General features: G+C 49.4%; 1 protein-coding gene across 2 annotated transcripts in view; it reads right to left on the reverse strand.

The window, feature by feature from the left end:
* Cpx (synaptic transmission protein complexin) overlaps positions 1-18,404 on the reverse strand; it is a 682,070-nt gene that overhangs the window by 370,575 nt on the left and 293,091 nt on the right. For both annotated transcript variants that reach the window (XM_077687874.1, XM_077687872.1), the window contains exon 2: positions 6,585-6,651. The gene's annotated coding sequence lies outside the window, so the exon portion shown is untranslated. The remainder of the gene's footprint in view (positions 1-6,584; positions 6,652-18,404) is intronic.

The raw sequence follows: 18,404 nt of genomic DNA on the forward strand, positions 1-18,404 counted from the left end.
GCGTGCAGTGACGCGAAGCATACTTGAAATACAACTTGCTTTACTCGCACTGCTCTCACTCCCCAATTTATTTCCTGTTTTTAGGATGATCCAGAAATCCTAACTCTGCGGATGCTGCTTAAATTATAACCAGTAATTCTCCCAGACAAAATATTGCTTGCAAAGACAATAATCGTGAATGACTCCAGCCTCCATTTTTTTATTATCATAGCTATCTACGCTGACACTCCTCGGGTTCATACCACGTCCAAGTCCAAGCCGCGGACCTCATCTACCCGAAATCCTTCCCGTTCCACGCACGCATGAAACTAACAAATCCGATGAAGAATTTCGACAGATGGAACGCAATCCCGAAGTGCTTGCCACACGTTCTGGAACAGTTGCACACACCGCCTCTTAGTGAGGGACGTGCGGAATCAAAGTCTCCTTCTGCGACCGCAAGGAGGTACTGACAGGGTCTTTACAAAACCACCCCTTGTCGTACGTCCAGGCGTCCGTGTGTGGCTTGCGGATGAAAGTAGAAATGTGCTTATGAGGCACGCTTGTGAGTCTGCTGCATCTGCTGCTTCTAATGCGTAATTTCACGAGGTAGCGTAAAGACGTGGAATGTTTTTTCTCATTTTTCAAAATCCACTGGTATAACTTACAACATTTATAACAGCTCATGCATAGCGTTTATACTCGCAGTACATAAGGAGTATAAAAAAAGCCACTTTTCGCTCCATTGTAAAGTGTACAGCGAGAACTAAATGCCCTGAGGCACTGTCGTAGTCGTGGACGAATGGTTAGAGGCGCTGTAGCAGGATCATTTTCAAATTAAGATTGAGCGCGATTTAAAATTCGTTCTACATCGGCCATGATTTAACTAATAAAGCGCTACGTTAGTCTTTAGGCACCCATTTCGTAATCTGCGCGCACTAGTTTGTTTCCACAGTCAGCATCACGCAACTGTCCAAGAGTCACTCCACACACTGAAATCTCTGGCCTCGAAAAACACAAATCGAGCGCAGTTTCTGCGTTTTCTACAGCATCTGAGGACAACTGCGCATCATGCCACAGGCTTAGCTCACATCGTGCACGCTGGCATTTTCCGTTCAGTGAAGCAAGCAACCAAGTATCAAAGCAGCTGGCATTCCCAACATGTCGCTGTCACCCCTGTGCGTCGATTACTACCCTCACGGGTGCATGCCATGCCTCGGATTATGTGGTTTTGGTGTAGTGCGATAGAATACTGGGAAGAGTGCCATCCGGGATAAAAAGCAATGGGACAGTAATGACAACGAAGCATTGAAAAAAAAAAAAACGTAAAGGGCACTGCATGTAGTAAGAGCGTCATGCAGACTATTTCTCGAGGCTTGTTTGTAAGCGACATTAGTAGCAGGTAAAATACCAGTTTTTGCCCTCTGTACTTCGGAATACAGATGTTGTTCTAAGCTATTTCTGTCAACTGAATGAAAAACAAACGAACTCTCTAAACATGACCCACCTGCACAACGAAAGAGTTGGCCGGTAGCAGACTAACCAGATCCTACCATCACGCCCGGTTCTCGGTGTCGCAGCAGCTCTCTTTGCCACTGCTGTCGACAGACACGTATTCTAACTGCGACTGAATCACTGATAATTAATGATAGCATACAAAGCTGTCTAACGACAATGACAATATTAGAAAGAAGGGCACAAAGATACGACGGCAAGAAAAAGAAAGGGTGGGAGGGGAGGTGTACGGTTATTGTTTCTTGCCGGACTTCAAGAGCGGTCTCGGGTCCCACAAAGAACCGCGCTCCCTTTCTCTGACTGGCATTCTATTCAGCCTGGGTAATGGAATCATAGAAAAGGTGGGTGAATATAACTACCTCAGACGAGTGAAGCTTGCTTGGGAAAGAATACGTGTGGAAACGGCTGGTTCTGCTTGCGCGTACAACTTCGGCTGTTCGCTACTGCCTGGAAGGACTAACAAATTCAGCCTAGTTATGTTGGGAATGTCCTGACGTCCTGGAAAATTAAATGCTGAGTTATCATCCTGGTGGAAGCAGGCCACAAGTAAAGCAGAAAGAGCGCAAGGAGAACGTTCCAACTGCGAGAACATTCCAAACTGCGGGTCAAATGTGCGGGCCCAAAAGTAACGCTGTAGAAAACGCTTCCCCCTCTCCGTGCTCGAGCCCAATATAAGGTCCGCCCGTCGGACGAAACGCGGTGCGCAGTCGAGAGAATCGTGTCAGCGAGACAGAGGTAGCCTGCCTTACGGTTGGCGGTCCCACTTTTCCGCCCACGCCTGGCATTTATGTCGGCAACCGTTACTCCGGCCGCCCAAATATGGAAGCGGGGCCCGCGTTGTTCACTCATGCGGCCGTGCACAGCAACGGGATCCAACACGGGCGTGACATGGTTTGCCAGGAGGCGGGCAATCTGTCCGGTCAGCGCAGGAGCGTACGTGGGTGGGCGGGCCCCACTCCAATTTGGCGACGTCGTCCCAGCAGGTGCGCGTGAGCGTTCCTTGTGCGCCGAGGCTTCCTGGCAGCGCGCTTGACCGTGCGCAGCGCCGTGCTTGGGGCGAGGGGCTCGCGGGACAACGCAATGTCGCTCACAAACAACGGAACATTATTACGCGCACTTTCACATGTCACACGCATAACAACGTTCAGCCATCTGTGTGCAACATGGAGCGAAACTGTCGGCGCACTCGCTGCCACGCTGGTGGAACTGCAGCTGTCGCCACTCTTGGCACGCCCGCTGCCGGCTATCGGCGGGCCGGCTGAACGCGTTCGCTCTACCGGCCTGCTTGCCGTAGCCCTTTTACAACGCTCCCATTCGCTCGTCTCGGCGCTAATGCAGCGGAAATTCCTGCGCACCCATAGAAGGGACGCGACATGGGGAAGTGTGGGACGTGTGACGATGCCTTAATAAAACTGACTAGGTGAAAAAAGAAAGGGCGAATGTTTTGAGTGTACAGCGGCCTTGAAGCGCAGTTTACATGGCGCCTCCAGTTACCACTACAACGTTCGGGACCGCAGCTACAGTGGCTTTTTTTTTCTGGCTCGGTGATTTAAAGGCGCCATGAAGACAAAATGCAACCTTGTTCAGTTTCAAAGAACTAGCTTTTCTTTAACTCCCTCAGTTCTATTGCAGCCACGATAACCGAAAAAACCCAACAAATATTGAAAAACGCAAAATTTGAGCTACAGTGAAGCAACAGCGGCAGCAGTTGGGCATTAGATGCCAGCACTAAAAACATAATTGTCAGTTACGTCAACATTGAAGTGATACGATCGGCCGCCACACATACAAAGAAGATTCTGTGACGTCATAGAGACTTCGCCAGAAAGGGGCCTGGGAGTCGCGACGGCTTGAGCTGTTTGCTTTATTATATGGATCGTTTGTTTGAAGTTTGCGATAAAATTGGTATAATTGTTATCTGTTATCTGAAAAAAGGAGCCTTTTAAAGCAAAGCTTTAAAGCGAAGAAAACTCCCGCGAACAAATAAAAGGAATTACTGGCACCGCCAGGAGCCGAACCTGGACCGAACAGAGAACGGGAGCGAGAGCCCGTTGTCTAACCAATTAGCTGACGCGGAGACGGGGGGAGACCCCCACCGAGCACAGCTACGTGTTTAACCCCTGCGTCCTGGCTGAATGCCAAGTGATAGCGTCACGCGACCTCTCGCGCCGCTGTGTGTTCCGCCCACGGCACCTGTAGCGGCCTTGTGCGCGCCTTGCGGATGCGCTAGGAGTTAGTAAAAATTAAAGGAAGCTCACACCAACGCCGTGTATCTCCCTTCTCCGTCTCTGCCGTCGATTTATGGATTACTTGCATTTAGGATATGCAGTAGGCAGCTCAACGATCGACTCGTACGAAGCAAACCCGAAACTGTTTCAACTGTGTGTGTCGCAGTTGACCCCAGGTGTTACGCAGTTGCTACAACATATAACTGCGGTGAAAACGCTAAGTCTGAGTGTGTATCACACTGATCATAAGGCCGTTTTGAGCGTCGTGCTGAAGTGAAATAATAAAGAACGTATACAGTGCGACGTGTGATTAACGCAACCGGGCCGTTGTCATCCCAACCACCTCCACAGGGCGGATTGGCCCGTACTTCTTTTGACGAACCAGACTTGCATTTTGTCTTCATGGCTGCTTTACTTGCCCCATCAGCAGTGGCCGGTACACATATCCCCGGCTGCGTAGATTAAAGAAGCGTGCGGAGTTTACACAGAGCCACCGCACATACACATGGTGATGACGTGCCTGCCGAGGGCCAGTAAACGTGTCCTTTCTTCTCGTTTAGAATTTCCCAACATGCTCCTTAAGTAACTCACGCCGCATTTGATATGATAGTATAAGTACGCGCAACTAGTGAATCTTTTGTACACGTGCGTGCGGCACGAATTGAAAACTTTCCATCGCGCAAGAAACTTTGCGTGACTTGACAAACGCTCAGACACGAGAGAAATTAAAGATCGTTCGTAGTAAAGCAGACCATCCCAGAATAGTTTTTACGACTGGAATATTCAACTAAATAACTGAGCTGCACTGTTGGAAATGACGCGGTAGAAGCAATGGTATTCCTTTGTTTTACTGGAAATTTAATAGGGTACTAGTGTCCGCTTTAAAATGCCAAGTAACGCGCTTACGTTAATATTTTGAGTAACTGTAGGATCACATTACTGGTTACTTTTTTTTACTAGAACCCTCCTCCCCCTCCCCCCCCCCCCCCCCCCCCGCCCCCGGCCCTTTTTTCTAAAAATCAAGAAGCCGCGGGAACCGTAACAGGAACGCCCTCATAGCCACCTCAACTTCTTTCTCATCACCACTCAGTCACACACGCTTGACTCTGCCAACTGTATTTTCGAAATCCCCCACACAAAACAGGGTGGTGCTCTCCACGTCTGACTCGCTTGCGACGCAGACGTTTCGGAAAACGCGACCACTTGACTCTTCATCACAAAGGTGCGGATACAACGAAGAAAATACTAAGCTTGCGCAGCAGAAAGAAGACAAAAAAACGTTTCCGCATAAACTTCCGCCTGTGACTATAAGACCATGTTTGTGTTGATGTACGAGCAAACGAAGCTGTTGAGAGGCCTCTGACGTGCACACTTCCACATTTATGGAAACTAGTCAGCTACAGTTTTCTTTATTAGTGCACGTACTGTTTTTTTCTTCTTATTATACCGCGGCAACACATACATGCCGGTAACGGTTACAGTTTTGGCACTTTTAAGTCACACGAAACAAAGGAGCAACGGGAAAGTAACGTTCGTTACCTTTTTGTTCTGGTTAACGGTAACTCGTTCCTGTCATTCGGAAGAGCTTAGCAGCGTAACGAATTACTTTAGTTTTAAGGTAACCAGTAACGCATTCAGTTACTTTTTTTCGGCAACTCCGCTACCACTGCTTAGCTAGAGTAACAAACTTCTTAACGAGTGAAACCAGCTGAAGGTTTAAATTCTCATTCATAGCTGGGTTGCATCACTTAATGTTTTCGGCCAAACCGCAGTGGTGCGCCCTCATAAGCCACAAACAGTCTTCAACAGGCGGAACGCCTGCCTCCTACCGATAAAATGTCCTTTATAAGCGTGTCCTACTACTTCCGTACGTCCTCGCTACCTTTTCAAGCGTTCGCCATAAACACATCCGGCGCGGTGGCTCTGTGGCTAAGGCGTTGTGCTGCTCATCCCAAGGACGCGGGTTCGACCCCGGCCACTCCGGCCACGGCGGCCGTCTTTCTTATGAGGGCGGAGAACAACAACGCCCGTCTCTCGAAATTTCGGCGCACTTTAAGGACACCTATGTGGTCAAAATTAACCCTGAAGCCCTCCACTATACGGCGCGCCTCATATATCCGAGGTGTAGCTTCGACACGTAAAACCCCCGGATTTTTTTTTTTTTTGCCACATGTACAAGCCTTTTTGTAAACAGCCGTGGCTAATCGTTTGTGCAGATGACTTACAATTTCAAGCCCGGAGCGTCCATCGTCCTGTGCGGAACTTGTCGCAGTTTGAGAGGCGCTCTCTTTTGTATTCCCTATCGTTTTCCTACCCTCAGCACGTCGTGATTTGCCCTTCAATCAGTTTGCCTACTTCGCTTGGTAACTGCCAACCAGAACATCCACCGTCTCGCGGCTCAAATGCGTTATGCGATCCAAGTGTAGTAGATTCCGCGCGCCCTTCTGCCGTAAGCCAGATTCAGCCGCTCGGCTGCAGACTCTTTCCAGCCACCGACTTCCAGCTGCAGCTGGATGACGACACCGTCCTACTCACAAGAATGAAAAGCATCCGGAGCTGCACACGTGCTCTTGTCCCCTCTTCTGCAGTCATTATGTTACTGGGTCTTACCCGTCCAAAGAACGTTGCACTCAGGAGGAACCGGGTGGGAGTTGCTACAACTCCTGATGAAACACCCGTTGTCGTTTATATAAACAACGTGAACATCACAACACACACACACGCACACACACCCGCACAGAGAAAACCGCATTGAAGGATTTTTCTGCGCTCCCGGCATTCACTCCTCGTCTTCTGTCCCTAAATGTCGGCGACGTTATAAAGCCAGAAGATCTTGCAGAGGCGTAAAAAAACAGCACTCACAATGTTAGCAGACTGTAGACACAGGGTTGGTGGTGGGACAGTGGGCTACTGCTGTGGACACCATCAACTGCGAACAAAAAAGAAGAGAACGAAACGTTATAAGGGTGGCGTTGAGTCCGAAATCAGCATGCACCATTGCATACAGTTTTGCGCCGACAAGCGATATTATAGAAGTTTTTGCTGGTATCATCGTCAAACAATGTTGCAGTGCATTTATGGTAGCTGCACTCCTTTCGATGAGCTCGCCGTCAAAAAAGAAATTAGTTTTTGAGGTACATCGAGTAAACGACCCTCCGAACAAAGGTCCTATGCACTTTACAACTGCGCAACGGCAGCTAGCCGAGCAGATAACGACAGCGGAACATGCGAATATAAGCGCAAAAACAAAGACCTTCCATCACCTCATGCATGACGTTTATTATTTGCTAGTTCTTTCAAAACAAAGGACTCCGGATTACACAAGGCCTGTTCGGCTGGAATAGAGTAAAGCGATGCGAACACGATCCGCTGTATTCAAAATGTCGCGCCGGCATATTAAATGAGAAGGCGGCTAACAAAGACCTTAAAAAAGTATCCGCGGCAATCAAGAGAGCAGCAAAAAATAGGAAAGGGAAAGGGGGCGTAAACGTTAAAGAGCGAGCAGTACTCCTGCTGGCGCCCTGGCACTTTCATCGAGAATTCTGGTTAACAAAAGCAGACTGGGAGGACAATATCTGCAATTAAAAGACGCCGATAAAATAGGAGGAGGCGGAATAGAGCAGTCTGGCGCCGTTTTACTCTTTTTCCCTGCCTAGAAAACGAGGGCGTTGTTCTGCATCGTGTAAAAAGAGTGGCCGGGAAGCCGGAGGTAAGGAGGTAATGAGCGGCTGCGACGGAGGAGACTTGCACGATAGCGACAAGAGTAGAAAGCTTGACGGGCCCAAGTAAGGGAAGAGGATTAACGGACGCGGATTACCGACTGTGAAGGGCCACGTTAAGAGCACCAGTCGCGTACGGCGGTGCTAAGGAGGCGGCCTGAAGCGTCGGCCGGATGGCCCCGTGACGACCGGCCGGCGCCAATGGACGCTTTGCGAGAGCCACGCGCGGGCCGAATAATGCGCTCATTTTATTCTCTCCCAGCTTCCTGGCGCGACTTAAGGCGAAAATACGTCGTCACCCTCCGCACACACCGTTCGTTTAGTCGACTGCGCGCGGCGACTTGGCCGCCGCGAAAGTTGGGGCAGCGTCGTAACTTTATACGGCCCTCGCGTGTTCCCTGGCGCCTCACGTAGGTACTCACAACAACGGCAACCCTGTCGTGATCAGCCCTGTCGGCATAAGCCCCACAGACCTCGTGCAGTCTCGTCTCTGGCTCATCTACCTGGCATGACAGCGCGCTCCCTTTCAACTAATCATTCATCTCAGTTCTTTAGGCTCTCTTGCTACTCTGTTATAGGTCTATCAATGTGCCTTGGAGAATAAAATTTTTGTTGCCATCGCAAAATTGCAAACATTACAGAACTCTAGCACAGCCACAGAATCTTTTATACACAAAAATAAAAAAAGAAACCTGACGCTATGTGATGGAAGTTGGAGGTTACTGGCTCCAGTCTAAAATTAGTGCCATGAAATCGGAGGGAAGACCCCTCTTGCTGCTAAAAGATTTATTCATATGAGCATCCAGAACTGCCCTTTGTCTGTCGAAACGGTGGAACCGCACTAAGGCGCCGCTACCTTGCCTAACGGTTTTTTTTTTTTTACTTTGTATACGTATACACACACATATACGAGCACCTTTGGCATTGTCGCTGCAAGATGTGTTTCGCTTTCGAACGAGCCATCGAGTCGCTCGTTTCTGTGCCCGACGACGGGGCCAACGTCCGACTGACGGCCGGGCCACGTCGCCGCGCAAGCCTCGCCGCCTCGAGTCCCGGAAACAGGCCGCGGGCCCATTCCGATACCAGGGCGCGCCATTAGGCCGCCACTCGAGCGCCGATTTCCACCCCGCGTGGCCTTCATTAGAATAGCGCCCGCATTGCGCGCCGGGTGCCCGTTTTCCGCCTCTTATCAAATGGGACCCGGATTCCAAGCGCCCACGGGTCCGCGAGCAAGGAGCCCGATAACGCCGCGCAGTCCGCGGAAAGTGCCCACAACGAGCCCGGCGGCCGGTGCCTTTCCTGCGGGGCGCCTCCGTTCGCGCCCGCTGTGCGTGCTCCATCTTCATTTGGCAGGGCCGGCCTTAATGATCTTTTGATCTCGCGCTGATGTGCGCGCACCTCTCTACGCTGCTGCCGAGCTGCGGACCAAGACGGGCATCTTCCACTCCCTGTTCCTGCGGGAGCACGCCTTGTGGCCCGGGCTTTTCCTCCGATTCGAGCCAGCCTTTCCGGCCGATCCGAACGGACCACTCGCAAATATATTTCTCTCCCACAAGGGAGAAATACATTTGCCCTTACGGGGAGCGTACGCCCGAGGATACTGGGCATTATGTGCTCCTGGATTCGCAGCGAAAGATATAGCCCCATGAAATTCGGGCCAAATACGCCGCACGGAAAACGACAGGCAGTATGAATAAAAAAGAAAGCTCATTGCTAGGACTCAATTATTCGGATCAGTCAAGAGACCGCACAGGTTATAAAAGCGGGCTTCACGTGTCCCAAATGTTACTATTTTTTAGCAATTTCAACGGAGGCAGCAATTTGAACGGAGGCGGCGCAAGTAAGAAGCAAGGTCTAATGACAGAGAATACGTCCCGAGGAATACGTCCCGAGGAAGGCCACGAGATGTGAAATGGATGTAGGAAGTGTCCGCAATTCCAGCCCACTGCCCGGTAGGGGTGACGTCCAACAGGCACTACATGCCTAAACTCGCAGTAGAACTCAAGTCGTGAGTGTCCATCTATACCGTTGCACTGCAACGCCCCAGGCTGACACCCCTTATCTGTGGATAAAACTTAGCAACTGCAAACCTTGAAGCATGAATGAAAGGAGGTGCTCCACAACGTCCAATACCTGCACAACAATCTTAGGGGCCTGGGTTTACTCACAGGAAAACAATGAGCGCATTATGTTAACTAACTGCTTTAGCATTTTCTGAATCTTCTCATCTTTAAGCATGTCGTTGTCGTTCAGTTACGCATGTAGACTCACTTTCAAAAAGGAGCCACAATTTAGACGATCGGTAGGCTACGGAACATTACAAGCAGCGCCTGCCGAAACGCAGAAAGTGAAACGCGGCAACAAGGGAAACGTCAGACTCTTGCCTCGCTTTAAAGCTTAGTGCTGTCGACAACGCCACCCGGAGCTGAACCTTACAGCGAGTCGCAAGCTGCAAAGCGAGAGGAGGGGGAGGTAGCGGAAAAATTCATAATACGTTTGACTTAAACTGAGGAACGGTAAGATGATGATCACTTGTCCCTCAAACCTCAACCTCGCCAACTTAGAAGGAAAATAACCTCACGCCCTTTGTATTCTACGTTAGGCGATGGCTGAAACAAAACAGAAAAAGGGAAATGAACAAACAATATAGCAGTAAGAACTTTCGCAGTTTCCGCTGATTTTGATGAATAGAGGCCAAAGTTGGAAATGGCCTAAGGTTTCGCTGGTACTTCAAACCCTGCAAATAATGGCGGTGGAAGGAAATATTTCCCTCAAGTCAGCCCCCTTCATCCGTGCCCTGACAGCACAGGTCGGCGGGCTGTGATGGAACGCGGAGCATCGCGGGCCCTGATACAAGTGCACTGGCCCTGAAAAGGCGCGCAGGGGATCGGCGAAAGCGAAGGCCGTTGGGTGAGAGCATCATCAACAACAACAAAGAAGAGGTCTCCGCTACGCCAGTTCGGCAAATCCGACACCGCAGGACTCGGCGACAGCCAATGGCTTGGGCCTGCAAGGAATACGAGGCGACAAACGGAAATGGCGATACACGTAACGCGAGACGAATCTCCCAGATCAGCGGGCGGCGGGTGGTTTCCCGACGAGCGCCGCCGAAGCGGGCGTCGCCAAGAGGGGACATCCATCCAACCCGCGCACAAAGGGGCCCGGCGCCGGAAACTGCGCCAATAAGGCCACACTCCTGCCGGGGCACGGGCGCGCGCGAAGCCGTCATCTATCGCGCATTACAGCAGATCGGAGTGGGCGCGGAAACAAGACGCCCCATTCATTCTGCTCTCCAAGCCTCCGTGACACCGCCGCTGCCGTGGCCGCCGCCGCCGCCTCGGCTGACAACGCGACGGCGGCAGCGAACGCAGCCGATCTCGGCTCGATCCTTGCCGCGGCAGGCGCTCCCTTCTCTCCCAGTTGCCCAACCGGGTGTCGAATCCCCCGTGCTTTGGCAGGCGCCAGTGGCAACTCTAGAACCGAGAAATGGCGCGAAAAAACAGCAGCCCCGGGGCTTCCAGGGAAAGGCTGCGACACGAAGCGGTCATCCATCGCGCCAACGACTCCCCGGGGCCCGTGGCGGGGGGTCCTCTTTCGGCCGCGCTCGTTATGCGGAAACCTGTCCCGCAGTCGGCCATGCAGATGCGAGCCCCGGCCCACGTGCCACCGCCCACGGCCGGCAAGATCCCCCCGTAATGAGCGGCGCAGTGTCGCGTTCGAAGGCTTCGTCGATGCGGTGCGTGTCCGCGGTTCCCGGGCACACAGCCCGTTCTTTACCGACTAGGTCGCATTTGCAAATTCTCCGTGCTGCATATTATATGAGCAGAACAACGCTCTAACCGCCACCGGCTCATCGGAGACGGGGCAGGAACGAAAAGAAAAGGACGCACTGGAAGCAAAGACGCATGCGAGAGGACAGACTTGGCCACCCCCGTCGCTGGAGGGCGCAACAAGAACTCTCAAAGTCGTTTAAACCTTCCTGGCTTTTTTTTTTTTTTTTCATTTATGTTGCTTTTGTTGTTAAACGGGGCAAAAAAAAACAAACAGAACCACAGGCTTAGCAAGCGCCAAGGCTCATCGGCCTTCGGGCGCTATTGCGTGATGGGAAAGCTATTTTCGTTTTTTCTTTCTTGTATGCAATTTTTGTTTTTTGATATTTAGATCATTAGATAAAGGATAAGTGGGAGTCAGCCCGTCACGTTAGAAAGCTGCCATAGGCGCTAGGTGCAACCCGAGTACGCAAGACTGCGGAGACTCGCTTCTGGCGCAAAGGCTGCCGCGATGTTTTTTTCATTCCCTCAAAAGATTTTTGCTTTTGTTCTTTCGAGGAGAAATTTTGCGCCTTCGGGCTTAAATGTGCTCCAAAGGAGGCTTAAAGCAGCCATGAAGAGAAAATACAACTTGGTTTAATTTGAAAGAACTAGGATTCAGTATCTCACTCAGCTCCATTACAGCCGCAAAAGATGTTTTTTTTAACGAAAAAAAGCAAGAAGTATTTAAAAACTTTCGAATTTTGCGCCACAGTGACGTGTTATGAGCAAGAATGACGTCATACGGGCCAACAATAAAACATAATTTTCAGTGCGTTAACTGCACGTTAGCATTCAAGTGATGCGGTCAAATGGAACTAGACGCCCCATTACAGACGTCCAGTCATGTGTCGTCGCGACAGGTCAGTTAGGCGGCTGCCAATCGCACAAACAAGGTTCCGTGACGTCATAGAAAAGTTGCGGGAAATTGGCTAGGGGGTCGCGACTGCTTCATACGTTTTCTTTAATATCTCCGTTATTTGTTCGAAGATTGCGATGATATTGGTATCATTGTTATCGGGACTAAGCAGTCTTTCTCATAAACCCAACTTGTATTTTGTCTTCATGGCTCCTTTAACTGTCGAGCACACAGACTGCGCATGCATCTGTATTACCAATTACGGTACTGAAACCGCATGCACTCCATCCTTTTTAAAGAGGTTCTTTTAAACATCTTTAAAAAAAGGAAGCTAGGGAGTGCAAAGACGCCAAACATTTTGTGGGCGTCTTTTAAGCTAGACCGACATTAATGACGGAAGCTGCAAAACAACGATCACAATATATAATCGACCGCATTACCTTCATCTCTGCGTGCGTGGTTGATACTGGCCCAGGACGTGTCTTACGAACTAGGGCTAGCTGTTGTCACTAAAACTAGCCCAATGGTAGAAACCTCTTCGTACTACTTAGGTGAAATCTTGCCAGTCATGTAATAAAACGCTCAGTGGCTAAGGAGTTGTGCTGCTGAGCGCAAGGACGCGGGTTCGATTTCCGGCCGTTGCGGCCGCTTTTCTGATGGAGGCGAAAAGCGAAAATGCGCGTGTGTTCGAGATTTCGGCGCAAGTTAAAGGTCCCCAGGTGATCAAAATTAATCCGGAGCCCTCCACTGCGGCCCGCCTCATTGCCTGTGTAGCGTCGGCGCGTTAAACCCCACAAACAATCAATCAAATAATGTAATAAAATAAGCTCCTTTACTCGCTGTAACCCCCCCCCTCCATTCATTTTAAATATTAAACACGCGTAGAGTCGAAGGGAGTAATCTGTAAGTAAGGAATTTGGAAAAACATGCTCTCTAGACATACCAAAAATAATAAAAGTTACATTTTGGCTTCATTCTTAGAATACCTAAAGACCGTCAAAATACAAATGCGACAATGATTTATAGTTCGCCATCAAGAAACAGCCCACGATCCCCGTGGCCTGATCATTGAACGACGGACGCGGCTCCCACTGTACAAAAAAAAAAAATACAATCCTCCTCAAATGAAGACACGAAAAGGTGTGCCAAACACTGTACTATTTGGAAACAATGGAGGACTGACAATTATTTTTAGAGACACCCCTCTCCTCGACAATAAACGCAGATCCCGTGTTCACCTTCTCTGACTCAAGACCGCATTTCTCTCCTGTATCCTTGATTGTGCTCCTCTTACGCACATTAGCTTCCTCATTCAATGTGCATAGTTTTCTCTGGGAGGGAGCAGTTCGAAAGCAAAAGCATCTACTGCCGTGCCTTTTGTGTTGTTGCATATGTAGTGGTACCTCTTAAAGGTTATGAGTTGTTGTGATCCACTCAACTGCCTTAAACAGCGACTTTCAGCGCACTGTATCGTTGGTTGACCCGTGTGATAGGGCGTGATGGCTTTTATTTCGACGCTCCCGTAAATAACAAGCACCAGCGAGAGGCAGTACTGTTTAAGTTGGAACTCGTAAAACTGAACGAGACTCTCTGGACTACCATAATGTGGTGCTCACAGCATGTAGGCTGGCCCCGCATGCTGTGTACACTCTTCAAGATAACATGAATTCATGCCGTACTTTTTTCAAAACATACCCTCCCCCCAGTACAACAGGGGCAAACGTTTATTGACTGCTGCATTTTTGATATATCACAGTCACCACCGCATCATTTTATGTCTTTCCGCAACTCACGCAGCTTTGTGGGATCGATCTAATGCACTTCAGACATTTCTTTAGAAACGCACCATTTTGACCCCGTTAGGCGGTCCCGGCAAGTCTCAAACGAACACCCCAGTGCTTCCACAGAAAGACTACATTCGATGCATATGTTCACCACGCTGCAAATAAAGAGCGGTCATTATAATTTCCATAAGCACCACCCCGACGGTTAAGCATTGATCCAAGGAACCACCGGCAGGACTGTGACGCCAGCCAATACAACAGCTCTGAGAGAATGAAATTTGCATTACCTCGGTGAATGTGTTCGCGTTGGAAACGACCATGGCCACACTAGCACTTGCCACTGTGCTTGATCAGACTGAACACATTTCAAAAAAGACGTTTAGCACAGTTCGGCCTTGTAGGTTTACAACTTACGTTTCTTCTTTTATTAATGTGTTTTTCTGCCTTTTGCGGCAGTCGCACTACATCTACACAACTAAATAACTACAAAATCAGTACAACAGTTGCCACATCGTACACACGCCTTTAGGGTGCGTTCGGCGCCTTTGCCTCTCTGATCAACCTTATTGTGTTAGAATTAATCTTTCAATACATCAGCTAGAAGTTCGCCTTTGCTCTTCTTCCTCCCATTTCCTATCCGTCCTCCATTTTTTTTTTCCTGGTCATTTACCGCGGCTTCTACTTTTGTATCCCTGGGCTTGCATTTCTCTTCCACAGTTGTCTGCATTTGTACCCTGTATTTGTACGCCGCTGAAGCTTCCGGAAACAGTGAAAAACAACAAATAAAATTGAGTCTGAAATAAAGACTTCGGAATGTCCATCGAGTGTTTTCTCGCGGTAAAAAAATAAATTCAAACGGGCCGAAGATACACCGCGACTATGCGGTGGTTCATAACAGGCGGATGTGCGGTGAGCGATCGACTTATCGGCAGTTTTGTATTGCGCCTCTATCATGAGTATCGATGCCGCGACCGTCAGTCGAACTCGCGACCTTGTTAGCAGCAGCAGCATGACTCCTCCATCCTTTCTTCCTTGCAGTTTGAGCAGCAACAAAAGTGCGTGTGAAAATTAAAGCAAACAGCAAGGCACATTCCAAACTGAGCACACTCTGCTTGCACTGGCGACTCAACCAGCAATCCAGCTCTATTAAAAGGACGGCTCACTATTCCCGGAGAAAGCCGTCGAGCGCATAAAGTAAAATGCGTTAGTTTCTCATGTGGCGAAATTAACAGGGATTGTGAATTACTCTAACAGCATGCAATGAAGTAAAAACTACGCAAGTTTCAATCGAGGTCATGTCAGACAAGGTACCGCCGCACAAGTTTTCGAAACGCCACTGTGGGCAGACGAATGCGAGATACAAAATTCGATTGTTTCTAACTAGCGACTTCACGTACTAGCGGGTTGATATTTGGAATGAGATGTGGTATGTTTAGAGTTATAGCCCTACCGACAAGCAGAACATGACTGATTTTAGCAATGACGCATGCTGGCTCGTTTTATACCTGTGCTACACGACAACTTTCGATTGACAGTCGAACGATGTCTTACAAGTGCGCCCTGTGTATTTACAATGGGGCACTCGATAGACAATTGGTTCGAAGGCCTCCGGAAGGCCTTTGAAACGGCCGTGAAGCACAGGTATTAGTCACATTTCTCGAACTGTCGTGCTACCAGAGAGTGGCTTGGGGATTAGAGCCGTCAAATTATTCAGCGTAAAACTGTGACTGATGGCTACGCATGGCAATTAATAGAGAGTTTTAGCTGACCGTTTCTGACGGTCCGCTCCCCTCCGATTGCAAGCGGGAGCGCCCTTGCGCATGCGTGGCGCGGTAGGGCGCTGTCGGCGATACCGGAGCGGGGCCCCGCTCCGATACCGGGGCCGCTTAGCGGACCGTCGCGGCAGCTTACGCTTCTGCGCGGAATTCCAACATGGCTGCCCCCCGCGAGGCGAGCGCGCTACGGCAAATTCCGTTTCGTCAGTTGGAACACGAACAACTAAATCGCTAAAGCTCTTCCGAATAGGCAAAGGTGCCACACACATCAACGAGGTTTAGAACGGAAGCGAAAAATGCCGACCAACAAAGTGCGGAGCTGCTCCTATGCAGCGCCAAGAAAGACAGCCTTCACTTGGCTATTCCAAAAGTAATAAAGGTTAAATGAAGCAAAAAACACGGTATTTTGATTGATGTGAGCAACGCAGCGTTGATTTGAGTGACCAAATACAAATTCTTCTGTTTCCTTTTGGATGAAGGTTTGGTTTACACACGCCGAGGAAAAGACCGGTCACGCGAATCATTCCCCGTCGAGGGAGATACGTTATCGCTTAGCTAAAAGCCTTTCTGCTGCTGACGCTCCGGTTGTGCTAAGCGGGCCGTCGGGAGCATAGCGTAGCGTCAAAAACGGTCAGCTAAAACTCTCTAATGAAGTGAAATGAGGTTACAGCCATTTTCCGGGGCCCTTACTTCTCCTGTAGAAGCCCATGTAATCAATAATTTACGCTGCCCGTAAAGTATTACATCTGGTAGCACAAATACGTCAAGTTTCGAGTAAACTAAAAACATGCTTTACGTGCAGTCTAGGCAAGGAACGCCCATCTTGCAGATTATTGAAAGTACGTTTAACTCGCTGCGTAAGTAACGAGTTCTTGCTTTGTTCAACCGGTGAACCTCGCGGTACAATGCAGCCTACTGAGCAACATTTCTTGAAGCGCAGGAGCCTTACTCCGCAAAGCATCAAATCCTTTTTCATAACATTCATGTTTTTTTTTACCCCTAGACGTTTAAAATGTTTTCTTCTATGCATGTTTGATTTTCTTAATCACAATTCGATTTCTGCCAAGGTTTGTCTACCGAAGCTGTTTTTTTAACAAGTCCTTGAAAACATCAAAAGGGAACTTTTAACACTCGTCTATTTCAGTAAGGCAGTCTACTGCATTAGCCACGATATTTGTTTGGAGAAACTGAATAGGAGTGACATAAGTGTAGATTTCCACAGACTATTTGGTGCCTTCCAGAGTAAATTCGGATGCCTTCCAGAGTAAAAGCATATTTTCGCGCTGCGATATCCCGCGAAAAAAGTATTCAGCACGCTGGCATTCACTCTGCCCGAGATAACAGAACCCTGAGCTATGGCATTCGCCTTTCAAACAAACGACCACTAAAGCTGCGTGCAAAGGCAATCGTGGGTGTTAAACAACGTACGGTAAACAACTTTGTACTTGTAGGATCGAGTCAAAATACATAGACTACATATTGAGAGTTTTCTGGCACGAAGACGCGACAACGAAGGCTGATTTACAACTCAAAGCGCAGGCAGCGTCGGCCAGACGAGCGTCTCTTCAACCTAAAGCGCTAACCACATGGAGCGATTTTTCCAGCGACGCGACGAGCGACGCGACTAGGATCCGCAGTCGCCGAACCGAAGTCGCTCGCCGAGGCAACCACATGACAGTGACTGCTCGAGCGACTGAGGATGGCGATTTCAATGTTGCCGCACACACGCGCTTGGTACGCTGGTTGTTGGCAAACATTTTTTTGTTCATTTGTCATAAAAAGCATGACTAAAAAGTATTACGCCTTTCTACCTTGCTTTTTGCACTTCATTGCATCTCTAAAACTGGTTTGGGTTAGCGATAGCGCACGCTTTTCATTTTGCGCCTCGTCTCTCGGCTCCAACATGAACGCCGTGAAGAATTCGCTTTCTTGACGTCGTTTTTCCCACACGGGTCTCACCCAGTGTGTGCGGGAGCCTTCTTGCTCCTGCTTCAGCGTGTACACAAGCTTTGCCACGCGAAGCTTTCTTTTCCGCTGCACCGCTACGGAAAATCCGCTGCTCCGCTGCGTGGGTTTGCAAAGTCACAGAACAGGGGCAAAGTCTTCCCCCCGTTCTCTTCCAAAACCGGAGGTTGCGTGCTTACGTAGGGGCTCTCCTATTGGCTAGTCGCTGAGGCCACTTCCGGGAGGCGAGCGACTGTTTCTGGCGACCCAGAACTATAGTGCCTAGAAATTCTAGGCACTATACCAGAACCGAGCGATTCGATGAGCGACTTGGTCCGCGGCGAAAAGTAGTTCGTCGCTAGTCGCGTCGCGCCCCAAGTCGCTCGCAAAATCGCTCCATGTGGTTGGGGCTTTAGGCTAAGGCCGCCACCTCGCGGAGGGAATAGGAGTTAACAAAATTACACCGCTCCGCCATGGCTCCGCGCCGAATGGTACGGCCGGAGCAACGGCGCGCCGCCGGCAGCCGACCTCGGAGGCTGTGATTTGAGTGTGTTTGAGCTATATTACTCACACAGTATGATACACATCGTAAACTTTTCATCCCCGTACATTGATGAGGTTTAGTAGCATTAACGTGCATTCGTCTTTTGCTGAAATGTATGAATCCCTCTTGTGTGTTTTACCCTGTTTTACAGTCAAACCCGGCTATAACGAACCCGGATTGAGCGAATTATGCTATATATCGAACAAAAATATTTCAGTTACGGAAACACATGGGAAACATATTCCTTA

Source organism: Haemaphysalis longicornis, unplaced genomic scaffold (assembly GCF_048455015.1).
Source record: "Haemaphysalis longicornis isolate Haplotype H1 unplaced genomic scaffold, Haemaphysalis longicornis Haplotype H1 scaffold_1, whole genome shotgun sequence".
Classification (NCBI taxonomy): domain Eukaryota; kingdom Metazoa; phylum Arthropoda; class Arachnida; order Ixodida; family Ixodidae; genus Haemaphysalis; species Haemaphysalis longicornis.